The 12,717-nt window shown below is 42.7% G+C and overlaps 1 protein-coding gene across 1 annotated transcript in view; it reads left to right on the forward strand.

The window, feature by feature from the left end:
* Positions 1–12,717, forward strand: part of LOC110484562 (sodium channel protein type 5 subunit alpha) — a 214,478-nt gene that overhangs the window by 128,872 nt on the left and 72,889 nt on the right. The window lies entirely within an intron of this gene.

The raw sequence follows: 12,717 nt of genomic DNA on the forward strand, positions 1-12,717 counted from the left end.
TACAACTAAATGTGTCTCTTTTTATTAATGTCACAGTGCAAGTTGTCTGGATGTCATTGAAAGGGTAATGACAACGGAATTATTCTTAACATGTGCTGAGGGAAAGGCAAGGTTTTAATGCTAAAACAGACCAGGTGGTACAAAATTAATACATTATTCACTACTCCTAAACATTTTATGCTTAAAAAAAAAACCCCAAAAAACCCTGTTACAAATATTATTTTTCTTCACCAAAAATAAGCAGTGAGCTGTTCATTCTAACAGTTGCCTCTAGAAATATCTTGTTAAAAAGAATATGTGAAACAACTAGTGAGTCATGACAGACTTAACCTTCTTAGCAGGTGTATGATATTTAAGAGACACTGGAATTTATCTTTTCCATGTACAATGCACATTCATATCTGGATTTCTCCACCCAGCACATATGGTCTGTGGCTTCCCAAGGAAAAATGCTGAATAATGCATTTGGAAAATAAATGTAGTAGATCAAATATCAATTTCCTACCTTTGGAGGTCTTATTGAACTGTAAGAAATCCCTGCAAAGGGGTCCTGCCTTTGGTCTCCTGCTACCATTCCACATTTCTTCATCTTTACGAAATTCCACTCATCTGTGTCTTACTGTGTAAAAATTCTCTAAATTCAATAAACCCACTGACCCACACTTACTAAGGAGAATCTCCAACAGATATAGAGCTATTCCATCAATTTTATATTACTGGAAACAATGCAGGGTAAGGAGAACCAAACCTATTGATTTTTCATCTTTCTTATAATTTTTGTTTCTTTGCTACTATTTCAGTCCCTTTTGTTCTATTTCCTTGACTCCAGATTCATGTGTTATTTTTTTTTCCTGTTTTGTTTGGGTCATCCTTAGCCAGAATCTTGTTTAAATTAGTTCTAAGTGAATATGAACCAAATCTGCCATTCCTTTAATTATCTTCTACCCAAAATGTATTTTCTTCCATTTTGGTCAGTTCTGGTCTTCATTGTCCTAGAATCAAAGAGTAGTTTATGTTGGAAGGGACCTTAAAGATCATCTCCTTCCAGCCCCCCTGCCATGGCAGGGACACCTTCACTAGACTAGATTGCTCCAAGGCCTTCCAGCTTCTCTGGGAGACCTCTTACAGTGCTTCGCCACCCTCACAGTGTAAAATTTCTTTCTTATATCTAATCTAAATATCTCCTTTTTCAGTTTAAAGTCATTATCCCTTGTCCTATCAGTCCATGCCCTTGTCCCAAGTCCATCTCCAGCTCTCTTGTAACCCCTTTAGCCACTGGAAGGTGCTCTAAGGTCTTCCCAGAAGCTTCTCTTCTTCAGGCTGAAGTCCCTTAACTCTCTCAGCCTATCTCCAGAGGAGAGGTGATTATAATTCCCTTTTTCACATTGTCTCACATCTCTGCTGTAACATTCCTCATCTCACCCTTAGAGCAAACCTCCTCCTGTTTCCACCTTGCTTTGGGTTTCTGCTTTCCATGACATCTTCTCTGAGCTCCCTCTCACTGTGTCTTGACTTCACCCTTCCCAATACACAAGCAAGCTCCAAGATGCTGTCCTGAAGCCATTTGAAATTCTTGTAATTAATTCAATGCAAAAGGGGTTTTATGTTTTGACCAAGCTTTGCCCTCTGTAGGTCACACTCATATATTCTCTTGAAAAGGGTACATGCCAACTGACCTTAGTTAGCATTTGGATTGAAATATACCTGATGTTTTCCATGCTGAATTTTCGTGGAAAGTTCCAAAATCTTTGGGGATGGAAGGTTTTCAAGCAGCTCTACTTGCAGTTCATGCCCTTTTTCCTCTGTTTGCAGCCTCCTCCCCAACACAAGTTCCCTTCTCTTTCTGGCCCCCCTCATCCAGATTTAGTCATTGAAATTGCACAACTAAGAGCACTCACTTGCTCCTTGTGTTACAAACTCTTTTGTACAGGTGTTTCTTCCAGGGAGACTTCCATGTCCCTTCTCCCCTCCTGCAGTTCTCTTGCCCCACATTTGGATGTTGTTCCATCCCATTTCTGGGAGATCCAGCAAGTGCAAAGTGCTTGCTGAGAGATCTCTGTTTGAATACATGGGCTTCCTGTAGAAACTGAGGCATGAAAACAAACATTATGAGTGTCTCTCCCCTGTCTTGGTTAGCAAATTCCCTGGCCACCCCATCCCAGCTGGTGCCTGGGCGTTCAGGAACAGCCCTGGCTGGGGACAGCAGGCACAAACCCATCCTGCCTGGGGGAAGAGAAGTCAGCTACTTGCCCTCAGGGATAGGGAACAGGCCTTGGCTGGTCTTTGTTTGCTACTGAAATGCAATTTTTAGGTCATAAAATGGCCAAGGTGCCTGGCTCTCAGTTCCTGATTTCTCTCTAGCACACTGGCAGTGAGAATAAACCCACAGAAGTGTTCTTAAGGACAACTGACATCATCAAATTTCTCCTTTGCTTACCCATCTTGCACTAAAAGTTTTTAGTAACCCCTGTTGCTAGACAGGCACCCAAGATATAATTAATTAATGAAACTATTTTAAAATTTCCACATCAGCAAAATGCCTTTGTGTTTTCTGATATAAGAAGGAAGTCAGAGATGAAGTCATTCTGCCTGGAAAGATGAGTTTGCTTTAATCATATGGTGGATTTGGATTGAAGGATGCTGGTAGCCAGTCTTCCTTGGAGTGTTTTTCTTATGTTTCTAGTAAGTTTTCTCTGACAAGTACAGCTCAGAGCCAGCTATATCCTGTAGGATAAGGACCTCCTTCCCTTCTTACCCATGGATATCTCCCTGGGAATTTTGGAAGCATTAAGAAATGTGCAGAATTAGCCACAGCTGAGCCAGAGACCCAAGGGGATGGACTGACCATTGAGGACACAGAGGAACCCAGGAGCAGGTGCTGGCAGATGAATTGGGTCACTTTTTAGGACAGCAGTGAGGGGTGTGTGTTTCAGCACCTCTCACTTTGGCTTTCATTTTGGAGATGTAACTGGCACCGCTGTTGCTAAATATTCCCATTTCTTTATTGAAATGTGGGGGTTTGTACCACTTCTGAGCCATGGGGCTTCTCCAACAGGAGTCTCTGAAAGCCACAAGCCCAGCCATGTGCTGTGAAGGCAGGAGATTTCATCCTGTGCAAAATTACTGGTAGAAATCTATTTTGGAGCTTTTCTGAAAGAAGGCCTCCTGGTTGGCAGGCAGCTCTGTCACTTTGTTCTGCCCTTCCAGGAATCTGCACTCCCAAAATGCACAAAAATCAGAACCTTCTTACACCTCCCAAATTCACTGTAGAGGTATCCTTTTCACATTTCACTTAATAGGAAAGTGTGATTTTGTGATGGAACCCAAATTATAATATTAAACCTGGGAAATGGATTAGAAAGTAAGATTTTTAAAGGGAACTGTGTTCTCCCTGAAATTAAAAAAAATAAGGTTGGGAAAGATAATATTAATTATTTCTTGACTGTCTGATTTAATTTTGGAGTCTCTGGACCTACCCTCATGCTGATTTTTCTTTGTTGTAATATACTGGCCACAGGGAGCCATTGCTTACTGCTTTTCTTACTGCTTAAAATTACTTACTGATTTTCTTTCACTTTTACTCTGTTTCCATGTGGGTTTTTTTATCCTTTTGGTTCATTGTGGGTTACCTTTCCCCAGCTGTTTTCTGCCATGTATGAATGAGAATTCCCTCTTTCTCTTGATCTCCAGTCCCGACTGGCCACGGGACACGATGGCCTTGAGATGACTGAGGGCAAAACTTAACAAAGTACTTGGTCACAATTGAGTGTCCCCCTCTCTGAGGAGGTGTAGGATCTGAACTGTAAAAGGATGTAAAAGGTAAAAGGATGACTCTAGGGATCCCTCTCTTCCTGGACTGGGCAATGTCCTCCACATGAGCCCCCTAGGGTTAGGTTTGGTGTAGTCTTCAGGTAAAAACTGCAGAGTTTAAGTGTCAGAACTCAAAATGTCCCTCAGATATTTCCAGATGTTCTGGGCCCAGGTCAGAAGCATTTGAGACCCTGGCAGGCAGCTGGAAACAGCTGGGATTTTGGATTTGGTCCATGGAACAATTTACCAACCTTGCAGGAAGAACAAGAAGTCACAAAAGTTTAGATATTATAGTAGAAGTAGTCACAAAGTAAAGGGAAGAATTTTTGAGTGCTGTACAGGGGGGTTTTGGTTTTGTACGTGGGGGTCAGAAGTTTTAAGATGGAGGGATTTGGGCCGGTCCTGTTCCTCCTCTTTCTTCTTCCTTACCTCCATGTTCTTGGTGATGTTGGCACTCACAGATTGGTATAGAGCAGAAAATCACCATTTAATATAGGCAATAGACATTGGGGAAAAACTGTAACCATGGAACACATAATGTCCCATATAAGAGAGAGCAGCAGCCCTGGGCAGGGAGAGAAGAAGCAGTCGGGGTCAGAGAGGATGTCAGGGTGTGTGTGTGCCTCTGCCTGAGCTGTGAGCAAACCACAGCAGCAGAGAAGAAAATCTTTTAGATAACTTGCAATAAACTGCCTTGCGACCAGACAACAGAGACTGCTGAGCCTTTCTTTGGAAGCACGGGCTGGAGGAGAGACTTTTCCACCACACAGAGCCACCCTCGACCTAGGGCGAGCTCCGGCACTTAAGCATCCAAAATTAGAGGATTTTTTTCCTATTAGTCATTGTACAATTGGTAGAGCAGCTGTTATTTGCATGCAGCCAGGGAAAATATTCCAGGGGTAATGCAGGTGTTTCTCACTGATCATCGCTCCTTGCAGGGAGCAGCAATAGCAAAGACTCCCAAACTCTGCAGTCTGTCTTGCTCTCTGATTGTCCTGACATCCTCCTCAGCAGGACAGCCAAACACTTTTGTTGACTTAGCAGAAGGGTAATTGTCTCTTGGTTTGCAAACAATAAACTTTCCACAGTTTTCCTGATGCTTTTGGGGTACGTTGAGCCTTTAACATCACAAACACAGCTGGGACAAGTTTTCAACTGGACTTGTCTCACAGCACGTTTTGTCTGTCTAGACAGGGGTTTGAGAAGTCCACAACAGCTCTGATAGAGCCCTTGCTACTCTGCTGAATTAATGTTGTTTTGATATCTGATAAAAAACCTGCAGGAACATGTTTGTTTTTATGCCATGGCTCCAGGAGTGGGAAGAATTTATCTGACTCCACTCACCATCTCTTCCTCCTCAGATATAACATTTGAAGACTTGCAATTTCAGATCAGAAAACACTTGGTTTCCAAAGACTCATCTTCTAATACTTCTAACAAACATACTTAGAAAAAAAATAACACTGAAAGTCATCATCTACAAAAGAAATTTAAACTCAATAGTTCTTGACCAGATTTGGAGTGGTACAGTCTGTCTGCACAGTTATATGCATGTAGGTGAATAACAAAAGAAAAAATCTTGGCAAAATGAGGCAACCACCAGGTTGTGATTAAGAAGTGTCATGGGTTGCCTCAGATTTATGTTTCCAGGACTGTGTTTCAAATGACAAGGACAAGCACCTCGCTTTTCCAGCTTGTGGGGTGCTGCAGGACTGGAGATGAGGAGAGGCAGAGGCCTGAGGGTGGTCCCTCCTGTGCAAAGGGATGAGAACAGGACTGAGGAATCTGCCCCATCAATTACAGATACCCCTTTAAACTCTGAAGTGAGAAATTTGTGATCGTTCTCCACCCCAGGTGAGCACAGCTGCCATCCAGCATCACTTCTCTGCCCTGCACTGCTCACAGACAAACAGCTGCACCAGACACACCAAAACTGTGGGGAAACATAAAGTTCATGTTCAATACCTGAAAAGAGGAATGGGTAGTAAAACCCCCAGCTCTATTGTAAATACCACAAAAACATTCAGGGTAGGGGGAACACCCTCAGCTCACCTCATTCCTAGAGTTTGCCTGAAGATGGCTGAAGCTGTATCAGCCTCCCTACTTATTCTTCATAGGCCAGAGGTAAAATTAAGCCTTGTTCTCTCCTTTTGCTGGGCAAATAGAAATAATTCACATGGAATCTCTCAAATTGCAGCAACTTTTTGCATATGAAATAATTATTCTTACCATATTATTAACATTTTTTCTTTCCTAAGGAGAACATCCATTCTCATTACCATCATGAAGTAGTTCAGAGATTTTACTTAGGAAATAGACTGTATGTGCTGCATAGCTCTAATTAAAATTCATTTTCTTATATTTAAATAGACAAAACAGTTATTTCACCTAAGAGACTAACACAGAGTTGATGAGAAAAAATTCCTGTTGGAAGAATTGATATCACAGGAGCACTACAGTGCCTCACAACCCTCCCACCTGCAGCTGCTGTCCTGCTTGTGGGTTCAAACATTTTCCACATGGGAAGTTGTGTGGCTGCAAGGCAAGAAATTCATATCCCCATTTCCATGTGCTTTCCCAGCTGAACTTGGGCAAGAAAAATGAAGGAGCTTGATGGTGCTCCCACCTCTGCTCTCCCTCACTTGCCCCAGGCCACAGGAACCTCTTGCCAATCTTTTGGCATCACGATCATTTTGACAGCGAGAAACTAAGATATCAGAAGAATGGGATTATGAGATTGTCTGCAGGATAAAGAGAAACTGGGCTGGGAGGATATAAGCTTCTTATCCAAGCACAAATAGCTGAAAGAATAGGGAAGAGAATATAGAAAATAACTGATCATGTAAATTGCTTTTTGCAGGAATATTCTCTCTTAGTAGACTTTGCTCTGGGATGAAAACATACAAAGGATTGGAAAATATACTTCCAAGGAAAGAAATAATCCTCCAGAAAGACTGACTGCATTACTGACCTATCACTGCAGATCTCTAACTTAGATCTAACACTTAATCAGTGCAATTAAAGCTCATTTCTTAACAGTTTTTCTTTGCAGCTTAGTGGATTTTGCTACACTAAACAAAATATAATAATTGGCACCTATTTTGTTAGGCTTGCTAGAAGGTCTCCAAAGAACAAACTGCATCTCTCCCATCTGTGCTAGCCAAAGAACAGTGCAGATGTCCACTTCCATCCATGACCAGGAAGGAAGAAAATCAGATATTTTCACTAGTCAAAGAGTGCCTGAAGAGCTTCTTGTGGTCTGTATCTACCAGGCACTGCAGGTGTCCTGGTTTATCCAGAATAAAAAAGTATTAAATGAGTAGCTGACAATCTTGGCAGGTATTTCACATGCACTGTCTGGCCTTTCCTGTGCAGCTGAGTGACAGAAGTGACAATGAGCTGCCACAGGGTTACAATTTGGATTAATGGCTTGCTTTTTGTATGGTAGATTTCACTCATGGAGGTATTTTCTGCTCTAGACCCTGTTGTTACAGCAAACCCTGCCTTGGCTGGCTCCTAGGAGATTTCTCTTCCCAAGGGAAGCAAGGTGTCAAATCCCTTCCCCTCCTCCTGGGTGACACCAATGAGGGTCCAGGGCAGTGAGTGCAGGGCTGAGTTAATTCAGCTCAGGAGCCTGAACACTGTCTGACTGAATGACAGATGGAAGGTTAAATACATAAAGATTTCTATTGCTCCACTTTTGCCAAATCAAGGTAAACAAAAAGGTGGAAGGGAAAGGAAGAAGTAGTCTCATGCTTTTGTTCCAGAAGTATTCTAACTTCAGCAGCAGTGTTTGCAGATATATCTTCAAACAGGATTTGATGAGAAAGTGTCATCTGAATAGAAATTGTCTGATTTTGCCCTGTGTTGACACAAAAGGAGCTGAGATATTCAGACTGCAGCCTACCTCAGCAGCATATGAGTCTCCTTGCCTGGAGCTTTTTGGGGAGGATGGGTGCTTCCAGCAGCCTGTTTCCCCCCCATAGATGGGGAGCTTGGAATCAGCCTCACAGCTCCAGGCCCCTGTGCTTTTCACTTTTCACTCTGTGCTGCCAGCACAGAATTGGTGCAGCACTTTGCACAGTGCCTGAGTTGTGGCCCTGTGCTGCTGCTCGGGGTGGGGCTGGAGCATCCTGAGCTCCCCTCTGCCCTGGCAAGGCTGTCTGGTTTTAAAGGCTGGTCACCACTGTCCTGGAGTGTGATTGTCACCAAGATGGGCTGCCTGGGTGTGACAATGGACAATTGCTAGTCTTATGATTTCATTTTAGATAGGCCTGCAGGGAGCTGGACTTGATGATTCTATGGGTCCTTCCAGCTTGAGATACTCTGTGTGGCTTGTTTGAGCTGCATCGACCTTTAATCCAGCTCTGAGATACAAAATCCAAGCTTGCTTAGTCTTTGGTGGGCACTGCTCAGCTCCTCAGCATCCCCTGGGATACCAGACTGTCTCCACTGTCTACAGACATCCTGGGAAAGCTCCAGCTTAAGCACCTTGGGGAGGCACCTGACATAAGGCTGGATTAATCTGATCGTTTGTGCCTTTTCCTGGCACAACCTGAGTCACGAGCTTTGAAAAAGGCATTAGAAGTGAGAAGGTAAACAAAAGCATGCTGGATTGTCATTAGGCTAAAAGCTTAACATAATTATACTAAAATAATTCAGGGTTCTTTGAGTGCATCTGTCATTTGATTCCCAATCTCAAAGACCAAAAAAGTGACCTGCTTTCACAGTCTGGCTGCTCAGTGTCACTGGAAAGCAGATTTCTTTTTAAGGGGATCCATATGGACATACAAATTTGCCATTACTTTTGGAAATGGAGGTAATCTTTAGTTTGCTTTTGCTTAAACTGAAAGCACTGTGTTAGCAGCCAGGAGAACTGGGTATTATTAGTAACCTTTTACAGGAAATGTCGGATGTCATGAGTTAGGCATATATTTTTTCTGGAAAATGCAGTGTACAGTGAAATAAGTAAACATAAAGTGCTTACTCAGCAGTTCATTCTGTTTGAATGCCCAGCAATGCAACTCTGAGATTACCTGCTCATGGAGGAAGCAGGGAATGATATTTGACATTTATTTTTGGCTAAAAGCATGAAGTGCAAACAGGTCTTTGTGCAAAATGTCAGCTGCATTTCTGGGAAGAAAATTTAATTGAAGGTTGTTTTAATAATCCATGGTAAATAACAACACTAAGGATGCCACCCCCTACTGCATGTACCTGCAGGTGCATAGACAAACGAATCTAATGTATATATGTAGCTTGATGTCTGAAATGAATACAGAAAAGTGAATCAAGGTGTTTCAAACCTTTAGTGAACAGCAGAGTTAATGAAGTACAGGGTGAAATTCAGCTTCAGATAATGAAATTCCTGTGCATACAAAGAGATATTCATGTATGGAGATGTCTGAGCTATCACTACTCTGCAGAGGTCTAGGGCTTGACTCAATTTTGCTTGAGGACCCCTGGGGGTACTGCAAGGCATCCATCCTGGCCTCCAGCTGGACACAGATCTCCAGAACAGCGTGTCCTTCTGGGCAATTGCCTGAGGATGGCTTGGGCATGGAAGGGTCAGCTGGCACTAGACATTGGCAGATGGACCTAGCCCTGACATGGTCACCTGTGCTTGGTCAGTCTCTGCTGCCCACAAGATGAATTTCTAATTGAAACAGGGCTTAGATGCACCATGAGACCCTCAGGGTTTGGTGTCTGAGGCTGGAGGCAGCTGCAGTCCTTGATGAGCAGTTCAGTCCCCTAAATGTGGCCAGTCTGTGTCCTCCTGCAGCACACTGGGGTGCCCTGGTTGGATGGCAGCTGGAGCTTTGGGAGGACACAGACCTCCTGTGGGTCAGGTGCAGATATCTCAGACACCCTCCAACATCATCAGACACCTCTGTTAAGGTAGTTGAATTGTACCTATACAGTCCAGGAGATTTTTATTCTGGCTTCCTTTATCCCCTCCCTTCCTCCAGCTGCTCCCTCTTACGTACACACGTGCTTATTTTCAGGACACTTGCAGCAGTGTGGTTATCTCTGAGACCTCATCCTGCTGTCCAGCTGGGTGGAAAATGGCTGAAGGGGATCCATCAGTGCCTCCTTCCCTGATGGGCTCCCACCTGCTTGGCTGCAAATCCACTGCTCTGGTTTCACACAGCATCACTGGCAATACCTGCGAGTGAGGTGTGAAAGGAAAAACTGATTCCCACCAGGCCACCACAGTGATGAGGAGACCCACGCAAGCTGTCAGTGTGGTGGACCAGCTAAGAAACAATTAGCTTTAATCTCACTTTACTTTAGAGCAGGGCAGTGCTCGGGGCAGTGATGGTTTATTCAGTGGTTCATAATGGATGGGGGCATCTGCTGTGCCACCAACTGCTTTTGTTTCCAATCACAGTGATTGCAAAGGGTACTTTACAAAACAGCACAGACAGGGCACTTCAAACACTTCAAACTGTGTCATCAGAGTGATTAGGACCAGGTTTTTAGAATTCTATCCCATATATTCTGAATAATTGAAATAAGAGGAAACAGGGTAAGGGGATGATAGCAAAAGATTGTGACACTTTGGTAAGGCCCAGTTAAATAGAAATACTTTTTATGTTGTTTATGTTGGTCTAGAAGGTGTTATCAACTTAAAGTACTATTAGAAAGAGGGAAGTCAGGAGGCTTACAGGTATTTCTGGTAGCATTAAGAGATCAGAGAGAAAATACCTGCACAAAGTCCATTTTATTGCTGTAAATGGCAGTAGTGCTGCAGCACTGACCTTTCCTTGGTGGTACCCAGAGCTGTCACCCACCCACTTGGTACAGGCAGCAGTTGAGTTGATACCAGGCAATTTGGGATTGGTTTGTTTTGGGGTAAATATATTTTAGCAGATATTGGTTTGAGTCACCTTTACCCTGTTCTGTCATCCCAAGCATCCACCTCCAGTGTGAACTTTTTGCCCTGATAAATCCAGCACAAAAGGTGTAATTTATTTCTTCTCAGACCATGAGCAGGTGTAATGTGCAATATACAGCAGCTGGGCACCAGGTTGTGAGATATATTATTTGGGATGGCCTTTGAGAAGAAGTTGGTTTTATTTATTTGATATAATGGTATTTATTCAGGGTGTAAAAAGAGGTCTAAACCATCAAATACATTGCTTAAATTCCTAGTTGTGTCTAATCTTGCCACGCATTGCCAGCAAAAGTAGAGAGTTCTGAAGTGAAAAGAACAAGAGGAAGGTAACACACAATCTCAAGTTCAGTTTGGATCTTTTCAAAGACCTGAGAAAATCTTCAAATTGTTTTTTTTTTTCTTGACTAGTAACAGCATTTTCAGGACCAAGCCTGCTTTGGGAGTGAGTCTTGCTCAGATTTGGCCCCAGTAATCTGGTTGTGATGGCTTGTTTTAGCCTGGAGGGAGAAGTTTTTGAAGATATATGACCTCAGAGGTGTTTATTCTCAGTCACAATAGATTTCCTTCATGGCCCAGAGGATATTTAAAACAAGACTGTCTGTGAAAATGCATACAAGTGTTTAGAAATGTTTCCAAATGTACAGTGTGGTTGAAGTGCCTTGCCTATGTACATCATTGTCATAGAATCATAGAAGAATTTGGGTTGGGAGGGACCTTTAAAGGGCACCAGTCCAAACCCCTGCAGTCAGCAAGGACATTTTTAACTAGATCAGGTTGTTCAGAGCCCCATCCAACCTGACTTTGAATGCTTCCATTGATGGAAGCATTCAACCTGTACCTCACCATCTCCATCTTCAAAAATTTCTTCCCTAAATCTAGTCTGGGACTCCCCTCTTTGAGTTTAGGCCATTTCCCCTTGTCCTATTACAACAATCCTACAAGAAAGTTTATCCCCATTTTTCCTATAGACCTTGTTAAAGCAAGGAAAGGCCACAGTGAGGTCTTCCCAGAGCTTTTTGGGTGTTTGTTTTTTTTTTTGGTATTCTGTTTCTGAGCTTTTATTTTCTGTGTTTTGGGGTGTTAGGGGTGGGAAAGGGAGGAAGGGAATGTCAGTGTGTGTTATTGTCCATGCTAAACTTTTGTACCTGAGGTCAATGTGTTTGAAAATGCCTGCAGACTCCTTTTCCTGCTGAAACCACCTGTAATTAGAGGAATTTCCATGATGGGGTTACAGTGCCACAGATGAGATTAAATCAGACCCTCCTGTTTTCAGGACCAAACATGTCATAGTTGAGATGGTCACAATACAAAGCAACACAGTCCATTTTCAGAATGCTTCAAACCTGTTTTTATTATAGCATGCATTCTTTTTATATATTATTTTTATACAAAACTCAAAAGTTTACACTTTACTCATTGGTCACAAAAGACAAAGTGCTTATTGGAATAGGCAGTTGCAGGTTTCTCTTATTTATCCTCCTTTCTTTCTTGGTTTCTATGTCAACAACCTTGGTAGAAAATTCTTTCAGAGCTAAACATGGATCCTCTTATCAAACTCCTCTCTGGCTCTGTCTTAGTTTGAAAAGACAGGAGTCTGTGAAGGAAGGCAAAAGCCTCCTGTGAAATGGAAAAGGTAAACCCCTCCTTCCGAATTACCACAATTTCAAAATTAAAAGGCTCTCAGGCAAAGATATGGGAATAACAGTTGTTTATTAGGAAAAAAGTAAATAAAAATAATTTTTAAAAAATATAATTAGTACAAACAAAACTACTGATAGAGTTAGAAACCTGACACCCTGAGGAGTCAGGGTGTTGGTAATAGTCCAGTTAAATGGTGGCTGCTCCTCCTGGAGTGGCAGATGAAATGCTGCTGGAGCAGGGATCTGGAGAAGGGTGGAGTTTTCTCTGAAGGTCTGGTGATGGAGTAGTTGGGCCTGGTCTTCCTCTGGGAATCCAGCAGAGAAGAAGCTGCTCCAGAAGTCGCTGTAAAACCTCTTCCACACAAACAC

This window comes from Lonchura striata, chromosome 2 (genome assembly GCF_050655825.1).
Source record: "Lonchura striata isolate lonStrDom1 chromosome 2, ASM5065582v1, whole genome shotgun sequence".
NCBI classification, from domain to species: domain Eukaryota; kingdom Metazoa; phylum Chordata; class Aves; order Passeriformes; family Estrildidae; genus Lonchura; species Lonchura striata.